Consider the following 13,170-nt stretch of genomic DNA (forward strand, 5'->3'; position numbering starts at 1 on the left):
TTCCGTGCATTATTACATGACAGCTAGAGACTGAGTGTGAACGAATGCTGCCTTTGTTGTCTTTTCCTTGCGCTACCTCGCACATATGAGGGGGAGGGGGATGTTATTCCAAGTTTACCGAAGTGGTGATGGGAATAATAAATGCAGATAGTATAGATTATGTACATATGTATATATGTATATGTCTGTGTGTGTATATATATCTATACATAGAGATGTATAGGTATGTACATTTCTGTGTGTGGATGTGCATGTATATACATGTGTATGTGGGTGGGTTCTCCTATTCTTTCGTCTGTTTCCTTGCGCTGCCTCTCTAACGCGGGAGACAGCGACGAAGCAAAAAAAAAAAAAAAAAAAATATATATATATATATATATATATATATATATATATATATATATATATATATATATATATATATATATATATATATATATATATATACATAATATCATTTTATTTATCTATTTTGCTTTGTCGCTATCTCCCGCGTTTGCGAGGTAGCGCAAGGAAACAGACGAAAGAAATGGCCAAACCCACGCCTATACACATGTATATACATACACGTCCACACACGCAAATATACATACCTATACATCTCAATGTACACATATATATACAAACACAGACACATACATATATACCCATGCACACAATTCACACTGTCTGCCTTTATTCATTCCCATCGCCACCTCGCCACACATGGAATACCATCCCTCTCCCCCCTCATGTGTGCGAGGTAGCGCGAGGAAATGACAAAAAAGGCCCGCATTAGGTTCACACTCAGTCTCTAGCTGGGCACCGAAACCACATGCCCGAAACCACAGCTCCCTTTCCACATCCAGGCCCCACACAACTTTCCATGGTTTACACCAGACGCTTCACATGCCCTGATTCAGTCCACTGTCAACGCGTCAACCCCGGTATACCACCACATCGATCCAATTCACTCTATTCCTTGCACGCCTTTCAACCTCCTGCATGTTCAGGCCCCGATCACTCAAAATCTTTTTCACTCCATCTTTCCACCTCCAATTTTGTCTCCCACTTCTCGTTCCCTCCTCCTCCGACATATATATCCTCTTGGTAAATCTTTCCTCACTCATTCTCTACATGTGTCCAAACCATTTCAAAACACCCTCTTCTGCTCTCTCAACCACGTTCTTTTTATTTCCACATATCTCTCTTACCCTTACATTACTCACTCGATCAAACCACCTCATACCATATATTGTCCTCAAACATCTCATTTCCAACATATCCACCCTCCTGCGCACAACTCTATCCATAGCCCAAGCCTGGCAACCAGACAATATTGTTGGAACCACTTATTCCTTCAAACATAGCCATTTTGCTTTCCGAGATAATGGTCTCGACTTCAACACATTCTTCAACGCTCCCTGGATTTTCGCCCCTTCCTCCACCCTATGATTCACTTCCGCTTCCATGGTCCCATCCCCTGCCAGATCCACTCCCATATATCTAAAACACTTCACTTCCTCTAGTTTTTCCCCATTCAAGCTTACCTCCCAGTTGACTTGACCCTCAACCCTACTGTACCTAATAACCTTGCTCTTATTCATATTCTTTCACACATTTTACCGAACTCAGTCACCAGCTTCTGCAGTTTCTCACATGAATCAGCCAACATCGCTGTATCATCAGCGAACAACTGACTCACTTCCCAAGCTCTCATACACAACAGACTGCATACTTGCCCCTCTTTCCAAAACTCTTGCATTCACCTCCTTAACAACCCCATCCATAAACAAATTAAACAACCATGGAGACATCACACAACCCTACCGTAAACCTATATTCACTGAGAACCAATCACTTTCCTCTCTTCCTACACGTACAGATGCCTTACATCTTCGATAAAAACTTTTCACTTTTCCTAACAACTTTCCTCCCACATCGTGTATTCTTAGTATCTTCCACAGAGCATCTCTATCTACTCTATCATATGCCTTCTCTAGATCCATAAATGCTACACACAAATCTATTTGCTTTTCTAAGTATTTCTCACATACATTCTTCAAAGCAAATACTTGATCCAAATATCCTCTACCACTTCTGAAACCACACTGCTCTTCCCCAATCTGATGCTCTGTACATGCATTCACCCTCTCAATCAAAAGCCTCCCATATAATTTACCAGGAATACTCAACAAACCTCCGTAATATGAGCATCCACCTTTGTCCCCTTTCTCTTTGTACAATGGCAGTATGCAAGCATTACGCCAATCCTCAGGCACCTCACCATGAGTCATACATACATCAAATAACCTTACGAACCAGTCAACAATATTGTCACCACTTTTTTTTAATAAACTCCATTGCAATACCATCCAAACCTGCTACCTTGCAGTCTTTCATCTTCCGCAAAGCTTTTACTACCTCTTTTCTGTTTACCAAATCATTTTCCCTAACCCTCTCACTTTGCACGCCACCTCAACCAAAACACCCGATATCCGCCACTCTATCAACAAACACATTCAACAAACCTTCAAAATAGTCACTCCATCTCCTCTCATCACCACTACTTGCTATCACTTGCCCAATAGCCCCATTCACTGAAGTTCCCATTTGCTCCCTTGTCTTACGCACTTTATTTACCTCCTTCCAAAACATCTTTTTATTATCCCTAAAACTCAATGATACTCTCTCACCCCAAATCTCATTTGCCTTCTTTTTCACCTCTTGCACCTTTCTCTTGACCTCCTGCCTCTTTCTTTTATACTTCTCCCACCCATTTCCATCTTTTCCCTTCAAAAATCATCCAAATGTCTCTCTCTTCCCTTTCACTAATAATCTTACTTCTTCATCCCACCACTCACTACCCTTTATAATCAACCCACCTGCCACGCTTTTCATGCCACAAGCATCTTCTGTGCAAGCCATCACTGCTTCCCTTAATACATCCCATTCCTCCCCCACTCCCCTTACCTCCTTTGTTCTCACCTTTTTCCATTCTGTACTCAGTCTCTCCTGGTACTTCCTCACACAAGTCTCTTTCCCAAGCTCACTTACTCTCACCACTCTCTTCACCCCAACATTCTCTTTTCTTTTCTGAAACCTCATACAAATCCACACCTTCGCCTCCACAAGATAATGACCAGACATCCCTCCATTTGCACCTCTCAGCACATTAACATCCAAAAGTCTCTTTCGCGCGCCTGTCAAGTAACGCTCAATCCAATAACGCTCTCCGGCCATCTTTCCTACTTACATAGGTATACTTATGTATATATATATATATATATATATATATATATATATATATATATTTTTTTTTTTTTTTTTTTTTTTTTTATACTTTGTCGCTGTCTCCCGCGTTTGCGAGGTAGCGCAAGGAAACAGACGAAAGAAATGGCCCAACCCCCCCCCCCCGAAACACATGTACATACACACGTCCACACACGCAAATATACACACCTACACAGCCTTCCATGGTTTACCCCAGACGCTTCACATGCCTTGATTCAATCCACTGACAGCACGTCAACCCCTGTATACCACATCGCTCCAATTCACTCTATTCCTTGCCCTCCTTTCACCCTCCTGCATGTTCAGGCCCCGATCACACAAAATCTTTTTCACTCCATCTTTCCACCTCCAATTTGGTCTCCCTCTTCTCCTCGTTCCCTCCACCTCCGACACATATATCCTCTTGGTCAATCTCTCCTCACTCATTCTCTCCATGTGCCCAAACCATTTCAAAACACCCTCTTCTGCTCTCTCAACCACGCTCTTTTTATTTCCACACATCTCTCTTACCCTTACGTTACTTACTCGATCAAACCACCTCACACCACACATTGTCCTCAAACATCTCATTTCCAGCACATCCATCCTCCTGCGCACAACTCTATCCATAGCCCACGCCTCGCAACCATACAACATTGTTGGAACCACTATTCCTTCAAACATACTCATTTTTGCTTTCCGAGATAATGTTCTCGACTTCCACACATTTTTCAAGGCTCCCAAAATTTTCGCCCCCTCCCCCACCCTATGATCCACTTCCGCTTCCATGGTTCCATCCGCTGCCAGATCCACTCCCAGATATCTAAAACACTTCACTTCCTCCAGTTTTTCTCCATTCAAACTCACCTCCCAATTGACTTGACCCTCAACCCTACTGTACCTAATAACCTTGCTCTTATTCACATTTACTCTTAACTTTCTTCTTCCACACACTTTACCAAACTCAGTCACCAGCTTCTGCAATTTCTCACATGAATCAGCCACCAGCGCTGTATCATCAGCGAACAACAACTGACTCACTTCCCAAGCTCTCTCATCCCCAACAGACTTCATACTTGCCCCTCTTTCCAGGACTCTTGCATTTACCTCCCTAACAACCCCATCCATAAACAAATTAAACAACCATGGAGACATCACACACCCCTGCCGCAAACCTACATTCACTGAGAACCAATCACTTTCCTCTCTTCCTACACGTACACATGCCTTACATCCTCGATAAAAACTTTTCACTGCTTCTAACAACTTGCCTCCCACACCATATATTCTTAATACCTTCCACAGAGCATCTCTATCAACTCTATCATATGCCTTCTCGAGATCCATAAATGCTACATACAAATCCATTTGCTTTTCTAAGTATTTCTCACATACATTCTTCAAAGCAAACACCTGATCCACACATCCTCTACCACTTCTGAAACCCCACTGCTCTTCCCCAATCTGATGCTCTGTACATGCCTTCACCCTCTCAATCAATACCCTCCCATATATATATATATATATATATATATATATATATATATATATATATATATATATATATATATATATATATATATATATATATATATATATATATATATATATATATATATATATATATATATATATATATATATATATATATATATATATATATATATATATATATATTATATATATATATATATATATATATATATATATATATATATATATTTTTTTTTTTTTTTTTTTTTTTTTTTATACTTTGTCGCTGTCTCCCGCGTTTGCGAGGTAGCGCAAGGAAACAGACGAAAGAAATGGCCCAACCCCCCCCCCCCATACACATGTACATACACACGTCCACACACGCAAATATACATACCTACACAGCTTTCCATGGTTTACCCCAGACGCTTCACATGCCTTGCTTCAATCCACTGACAGCACGTCAACCCCTGTATACCACATGACTCCAATTCACTCTATTTCTTGCCCTCCTTTCACCCTCCTGCATGTTCAGGCCCCGATCACACAAAATCTTTTTCACTCCATCTTTCCACCTCCAATTTGGTCTCCCTCTTCTCCTCGTTCCCTCCACCTCCGACACATATATCCTCTTGGTCAATCTCTCCTCACTCATTCTCTCCATGTGCCCAAACCATTTCAAAACACCCTCTTCTGCTCTCTCAACCACGCTCTTTTTATTTCCACACATCTCTCTTACTCTTACGTTACTTACTCGATCAAACCACCTCACACCACACATTGTCCTCAAACATCTCATTTCCAGCACATCCATCCTCCTGCGCACATCTCTATCCATAGCCCACGCCTCGCAACCATACAGCATTGTTGGAACCACTATTCCCTCAAACATACCCATTTTTGCTTTCCGAGATAATGTTCTCGACTTCCACACATTTTTCAAGGCTCCCAGAATTTTCGCCCCCTCCCCCACCCTATGATCCACTTCCGCTTCCATGGTTCCATCCGCTGACAGATCCACTCCCAGATATCTAAAACACTTCACTTCCTCCAGTTTTTCTCCATTCAAACTCACCTCCCAATTGACTTGACCCTCACCCCTACTGTACCTAATAACCTTGCTCTTATTCACATTTACTCTCAACTTTCTTCTTCCACACACTTTACCAAACTCAGTCACCAGCTTCTGCAGTTTCTCACATGAATCAGCCACCAGCGCTGTATCATCAGCGAACAACAATTGACTCACTTCCCAAGCTCTCTCATCCCCAACAGACTTCATACTTGCCCCTCTTTCCAGGACTCTTGCATTTACCTCCTTTACAACCCCATCCATAAACAAATTAAACAACCATGGAGTCATCACACACCCCTGCCGCAAACCTACATTCACTGACATTCCCAAAACACTCTTCCCCTTTACCCTTGAGCTTCGTTTCACTCAGAGCCAAAACATCCAGGTTCCTTCCCTCAAACATACTACCTATCTCTCCTTTTTTCTCATCTTGGTTACATCCACACAAATTTAGACATCCCAATCTGAGCTTTCGAGGAGGATGAGCACTCCAAGCGTGACTCCTTCTTCATTTTCCCCTTCTAGAAAGCTCAAATACAAGGAGAGGAAGGTTTCCAGCCTCCCGCTCCCGTCCCCTTTAGTCGCCTTCTACGACACGTGAGGAATGCGTGGGAAATATTCTTTCTCCCCAATCCACAGGGATATATATATGTACATATATAGATATATATATATATATATATATATATATATATGAATATTTATATATATATATATATATATTTTTTTTTTTTTTCTCTTTTTTCATTTTCTATCATACTATTCGCCATTTCCCGCGTTAGCGAAGTAGCGTTAAGAACAGAGGACTGGGCCTTTGAGGGGATATCCTCACCTGGCCCCCCTTCCCTGGTCCTTCTTTTGGAAAATTGAAAAAAAAAAAAACGACAGGGGAGGATTTTCAGCCACCCGCTCCCTTCCCTTTTAGTCGCCTTATACGACACACAGGGAATGCGTGGGAAGTATTCTGTCTGCCCTGCCCCCAGGGATATATATATATATATATATATATATATATATATATATATATATATATATATATATATATATATATATATATATATATATATATATATATATATATATATATATATATATATATATATATATATATATATATATATATATATAAATATATATATATATATATATATATATATATATATATATATATATATATATATATATATATATATATATATATATATATATATATATATATATGTAAATTGGAGGAATTATAGTGTTTTAGATATCTGGGAGTGGATCTGGCAGCGGATGGAACCATGGAAGCGGAAGTGATCATAGGGTGGGGGAGGGGGCGAAAATTCTGGGAGCCTTGAAGAATGTTTGGAAGTCGAGAACATTATCTCGGAAAGCAAAAATGGCTGTTTGAAGGAATAGTGGTTCCAAGAATGTTTTATGCTTGCGAGGCGTGGGCTATGGATAGAGTTCTGCGCAGGAGGGTGGATGTGCTGGAAATGAGATGTTTGAGGACAACGTGTGGTGTAAGGTGGTTTGATCGCGTAAGTAATGTGAGGGTGAGAGAGATGTGTAGAAATAGAAAGGGTGTGGTTGAGAGAGCGGAGGAGGGTGTTTTGAAGTGGTTTGGTCACGTGGAGAGAAAGAGTGAGGAAAGATTGACCAAGAGGATATATTTGTCAGAGGTGGAGGGAACGACGAAAAGTGGGAGACCAAATTGGAGGTGGAAAGATGAAGTGAAAAAAGATTTTGAGTTATCGGTGCCTGAACATGCAGGAGGGTGAAAGGCGTGCAAGGAATAGAGTGAATTTGAACGATGTGGTATACCGGGGTCGACGTGATGTCAATGGATTGAACCAGGGCATATAAAGAGTCTGGGGTAAACCATGGAAAGTTGTGTGGGGCCTGGATGTGGAAAGGGAGCTGTGGTTTCGGTGCATTATTACATGACAGCTAGAGACTGAGTGTGAACGAATGGGGCCTTTGGTGTCTTTTCCTAGCGCTACCTCGCACACATGAGGGGGGAGGGGGATGTTATTCCATGTGTGGCGAGGTGGCGATGGGAACATATAAAGGCAGACAGTATGAATTATGTACATGTGTATATATGTATATGTGTGTGTGTATATATATACGTGTACATTGAGATGTATAGGTATGTTTTTTGTGTGTGTGGACGTGTATGTATATGCATGTGTATGTGGGCGGATTGAGCCATATTTTCGTCTGTTTCCTTGCGCTACCTCGCTAACGCGGGAGACAGCGACAAAGCAAGATAAATAAAATATATATATATATATATATATATATATATATATATATATATATATATATATATATATATATATATATGTATGTATATATATATATATATATATATATATATATATATATATATATATATATATATATATATATATATATATATATATATATATATATATATATTTCTTTTTTTTTTTTTTACTTTGTCGCTGTCTCCCGCGTTTGCGAGGTAGCGCAAGGAAACAGACGAAAGAAATGGCCCAACCCCCCCCCCCCATACACATGTACATACACACGTCCACACACGCAAATATACATACCTACACAGCTTTCCATGGTTTACCCCAGACGTTTCACATGCCTTGATTCAATCCACTGACAGCACGTCAACCCCGGTATACCACACCGCTCCAATTCACTCTATTCCTTGCCCTCCTTTCACCCTCCTGCATGTTCAGGCCCCGATCACACAAAATCTTTTTCACTCCATCTTTCCACCTCCAATTTGGTCTCCCTCTTCTCCTTGTTCCCTCCACCTCCGACACATATATCCTCTTGGTCAATCTTTCCTCACTCATCCTCTCCATGTGCCCAAACCACTTCAAAACACCCTCTTCTGCTCTCTCAACCACGCTCTTTTTATTTCCACACATCTTTCTTACCCTTACGTTACTCACTCGATCAAACCACCTCACACCACACATTGTCCTCAAACATCTCATTTCCAGCACATCCATCCTCCTGCGCACAATTCTATCCATAGCCCACGCCTCGCAACCATACAACATTGTTGGAACCACTATTCCTTCAAACATACCCATTTTTCCTTTCCGAGATAATGTTCTCGACTTCCACACATTCTTCAAGGCCCCCAGAATTTTTGCCCCCTCCCCCACCCTATGATCCACTTCCGCTTCCATGGTTCCATCCGCTGACAGATCCACTCCCAGATATCTAAAACACTTCACTTCCTCCAGTTTTTCCCCATTCAAACTCACCTCCCAATTGACTTGACCCTCAACCCTACTGTACCTAATAACCTTGCTCTTATTCACATTTACTCTTAACTTTCTTCTTCCACACACTTCACCAAACTCAGTCACCAGCTTCTGCAGATTCTCACATGAATCAGCCACTGTATCATCAGCGAACAACAACTGACTCACTTCCCAAGCTCTCTTATCCCCAACAGACTTCATACTTGCACCTCTTTCCAAAACTCTTGCATTTACCTCCCTAACAACCCCATTCATAAACAAATTAAACAACCATGGAGACCGGGTTATAGTGATGGGTGATTTGAATGCAAAGGTGAGTAATGTGGCAGTTGAGGGAATAATTGGTATACATGGGGTGTTCAGTGTTGTAAATGGAAATGGTGAAGAGCTTGTAGATTTATGTGCTGAAAAAGGACTGATGATTGGGAATACCTGGTTTAAAAAGCGAGATATACATAAGTATACTTATGTAAGTAGGAGAGATGGCCAGAGAGCGTTATTGGATTACGTGTTAATTGACAGGCGTGCGAAAGAGAGACTTTTGGATGTTAATGTGCTGAGAGGTGCAACTGGAGGGATGTCTGATCATTATCTTGTGGAGGCTAAGGTGAAGATTTGTATGGGTTTTCAGAAAAGAAGAGTGAATGTTGGGGTGAAGAGGGTGGTGAGAGTAAGTGAGCTTGAGAAGGAGACCTGTGTGAGGAAGTACCAGGAGACACTGAGTACAGAATGGAAAAAGGTGAGAACAATGGAAGCAAGGGGAGTGGGGGAGGAATGGGATGTATTTAGGGAATCAGTGATGGATTGCGCAAAAGATGCTTGTGGCATGAGAAGAGTGGGAGGTGGGTTGATTAGAAAGGGTAGTGAATGGTGGGATGAAGAAGTAAGAGTATTAGTGAGAGAGAAGAGAGAGGCATTTGGACGATTTTTGCAGGGAAAAAATGCAATTGAGTGGGAGATGTATAAAAGAAAGAGACAGGAGGTCAAGAGAAAGGTGCAAGAGGTGAAAAAAAGGGCAAATGAGAGTTGGGGTGAGAGAGTGTCATTAAATTTTAGGGAGAATAAAAAGATGTTCTGGAAGGAGGTAAATAAAGTGCGTAAGACAAGAGAGCAAATGGGAACTTCAGTGAAGGGCGCAAATAGGGAGGTGATAACAAGTAGTGGTGATGTGAGAAGGAGATGGAGTGAGTATTTTGAAGGTTTGTTGTATGTGTTTGATGATAGAGTGGCAGATATAGGGTGTTTTGGTCGAGGTGGTGTGCAAAGTGAGAGGGTTAGGGAAAATGATTTGGTAAACAGAGAAGATGTAGTGAAAGCTTTGCGGAAGATGAAAACCGGCAAGGCAGCAGGTTTGGATGGTATTGCAGTGGAATTTATTAAAAAAGGGGGTGACTGTATTGTTGACTGGTTGGTAAGGTTATTTAATGTATGTATGACTCATGGTGAGGTGCCTGAGGATTGGCGGAATGCGTGCATAGTGCCATTGTACAAAGGCAAAGGGGATAAGAGTGAGTGCTCAAATTACAGAGGTATAAGTTTGTTGAGTATTCCTGGTAAGTTATATGGGAGGGTATTGATTGAGAGGGTTAAGGCATGTACAGAGCATCAGATTGGGGAAGAGCAGTGTGGTTTCAGAAGTGGTAGAGGATGTGTGGATCAGGTGTTTGCTTTGAAGAATGTATGTGAGAAATACTTAGAAAAGCAAATGGATTTGTATGTAGCATTTATGGATCTGGAGAAGGCATATGATAGAGTTGATAGAGATGCTCTGTGGAAGGTATTAAGAATATATGGTGTGGGAGGAAAGTTTTTAGAAGCAGTGAAAAGTTTTTATCGAGGATGTAAGGCATGTGTACGTGTAGGAAGAGAGGAAAGTGATTGGTTCTCAGTGAATGTAGGTTTGCGGCAGGGCTGTGTGATGTCTCCATGGTTGTTTAATTTGTTTATGGATGGGGTTGTTAGGGAGGTAAATGCAAGAGTTTTGGAATATATATATATATATATATATATATATATATATATATATATATATATATATATATATATATATATATATATATATATATATATATATATATATATATATATATATATATATAGATAGATAGATAGATAGATATATATACATGTATATATATATATACGTATATATATATATATATATATGCATATATATATATATATATATATATATATATATATATATATATATATATATATATATATATATATATATATATATATACATATATATATATATATATACGTATATATATATATACATGTATATATATCTATCTATCTATCTATCTATATATATATATATATATATATATATATATATATATATATATATATATATATATATATATATATATATATATATATATATATATATATATATAGATAGATAGATAGATAGATATATATACATGTATATATATATATACGTATATATATATATATATATGTATATATATATATATATATATATATATATATATATATATATATATATATATATATATATATATATATATATATATATATATATATATATATATATATATATATATATATATATATATATATATATATTTATATATATATATATATATATATATATATATATATATATATATATATATATAATATATATATATATATATATATATATATATATATATATATATATATATTATCATATATATATATATACATATATATATATATATATATATATATATATATATATATATATATATGGGGGTTTTCAGAAAAGAAGAGAAAATGTTGGGGTGAAGAGAGTGGTGAGAGTAAGTGAGCTTGGGAATGAGACTTGTGAGAGGAAGTACCAGGAGAGACTGAGTACAGAATGGTAAAAGGTGAGAACAAAGGTGGTAAAGGAAGTTGGGGAGGAATGGGATGTATTAAGGAAGCAGTGATGGCTTGCGCAAAACATGCTTGTGGCATGAGAAGCGTGGGAGGTGGGTTGATTAGAAAAGGTAGTGAGTGGTGGAATAAAGAAGTATGATTATTAGTGAAAGAGAAGAGAGAGATATTTGGACGATTTTTGCAGGGAAAAAATGGAAATGAGTGGGAGAGGTATAAAAGAAAGAGGCAGGAGGTCAAGAGAAAGGTGCAAGAGGTGAAAAAGAGGGCAAATGAGAGTTGGGGTGAGAGAGTATCAATAAATTTCATCGAGAATAAAAAGATGTTTTGGAACGAGGTAATTAAAGTGCGTAAGACAAGGGAGCAAATGCGAACCTCATTGAAGGGGGCTAATGGGGAGGTGATAACAAGTAGTGGTGATGTGAGAAGGAGATGGAGTGAGTATTTTGAACGTTTGTTGAATGTGTTTGATGATAGAGTGGCAGATATAGGGTGTCTTTGTCGATGTGATGAGCAAAGTGAGAGGGTTAGGGAAAATGATTTGGTAAATAAAGAAGAGGTAGTCAAAGCTTTACGGAAGATGAAAGCCGGCAAGGCAGCAGGTTTGGATGGTATTGCAGTGGAATTTTTTAAAAAAGGGGGTGGCTGTATTGTTGACTGGTTCGAAAGGTTATTCAATGTATGTATGATTCATGGTGAGGTGCCTGAGGATTGGCGGAATGCTTGCATAGTTCCATTGTACAAAGGCAAAGGGGATAAGAGTGAGTGCTCAAATTACAGAGGTACAAGTTTGTTGAGTATTCCTGGTAAATAAATGGGAGGGTACTGATTGAGAGGGTGAAGACATGTACAGAGCATCAGATTGGGGAAGAGCAGTGTGGTTTCAGAAGTGGTAGAGGATGTGTGAATCAGGTGTTTGCTTTGAAGAATGTATGTGAGAAATACTTAGAAAAACAAATGGATTTTTATGTAGCATTAATGGATCTGGAGAAGGCATATGATAGAGTTGATAGAGATGCTCTGTGGAAGGTTTTAAGAATATATGGTGTGGGAGGCAAGTTTTTAGAAGCAGTGAAAAGTTTTTATCGAGGATGTAATGCATGTGTACGTGTAGGAAGAGAGGAAAGTGATTGGTTCTCAGTGAATGTAGGTTTGCGGCAGGGGTGTGTGATGTCTCAATGGTTGTTTAATTTGTTTATGGATGCGGTTGTTAGGGAGGTGAATGCAAGAGTTTTG

Source organism: Panulirus ornatus, chromosome 46 (genome assembly GCF_036320965.1).
Source record: "Panulirus ornatus isolate Po-2019 chromosome 46, ASM3632096v1, whole genome shotgun sequence".
NCBI lineage: Eukaryota > Metazoa > Arthropoda > Malacostraca > Decapoda > Palinuridae > Panulirus > Panulirus ornatus.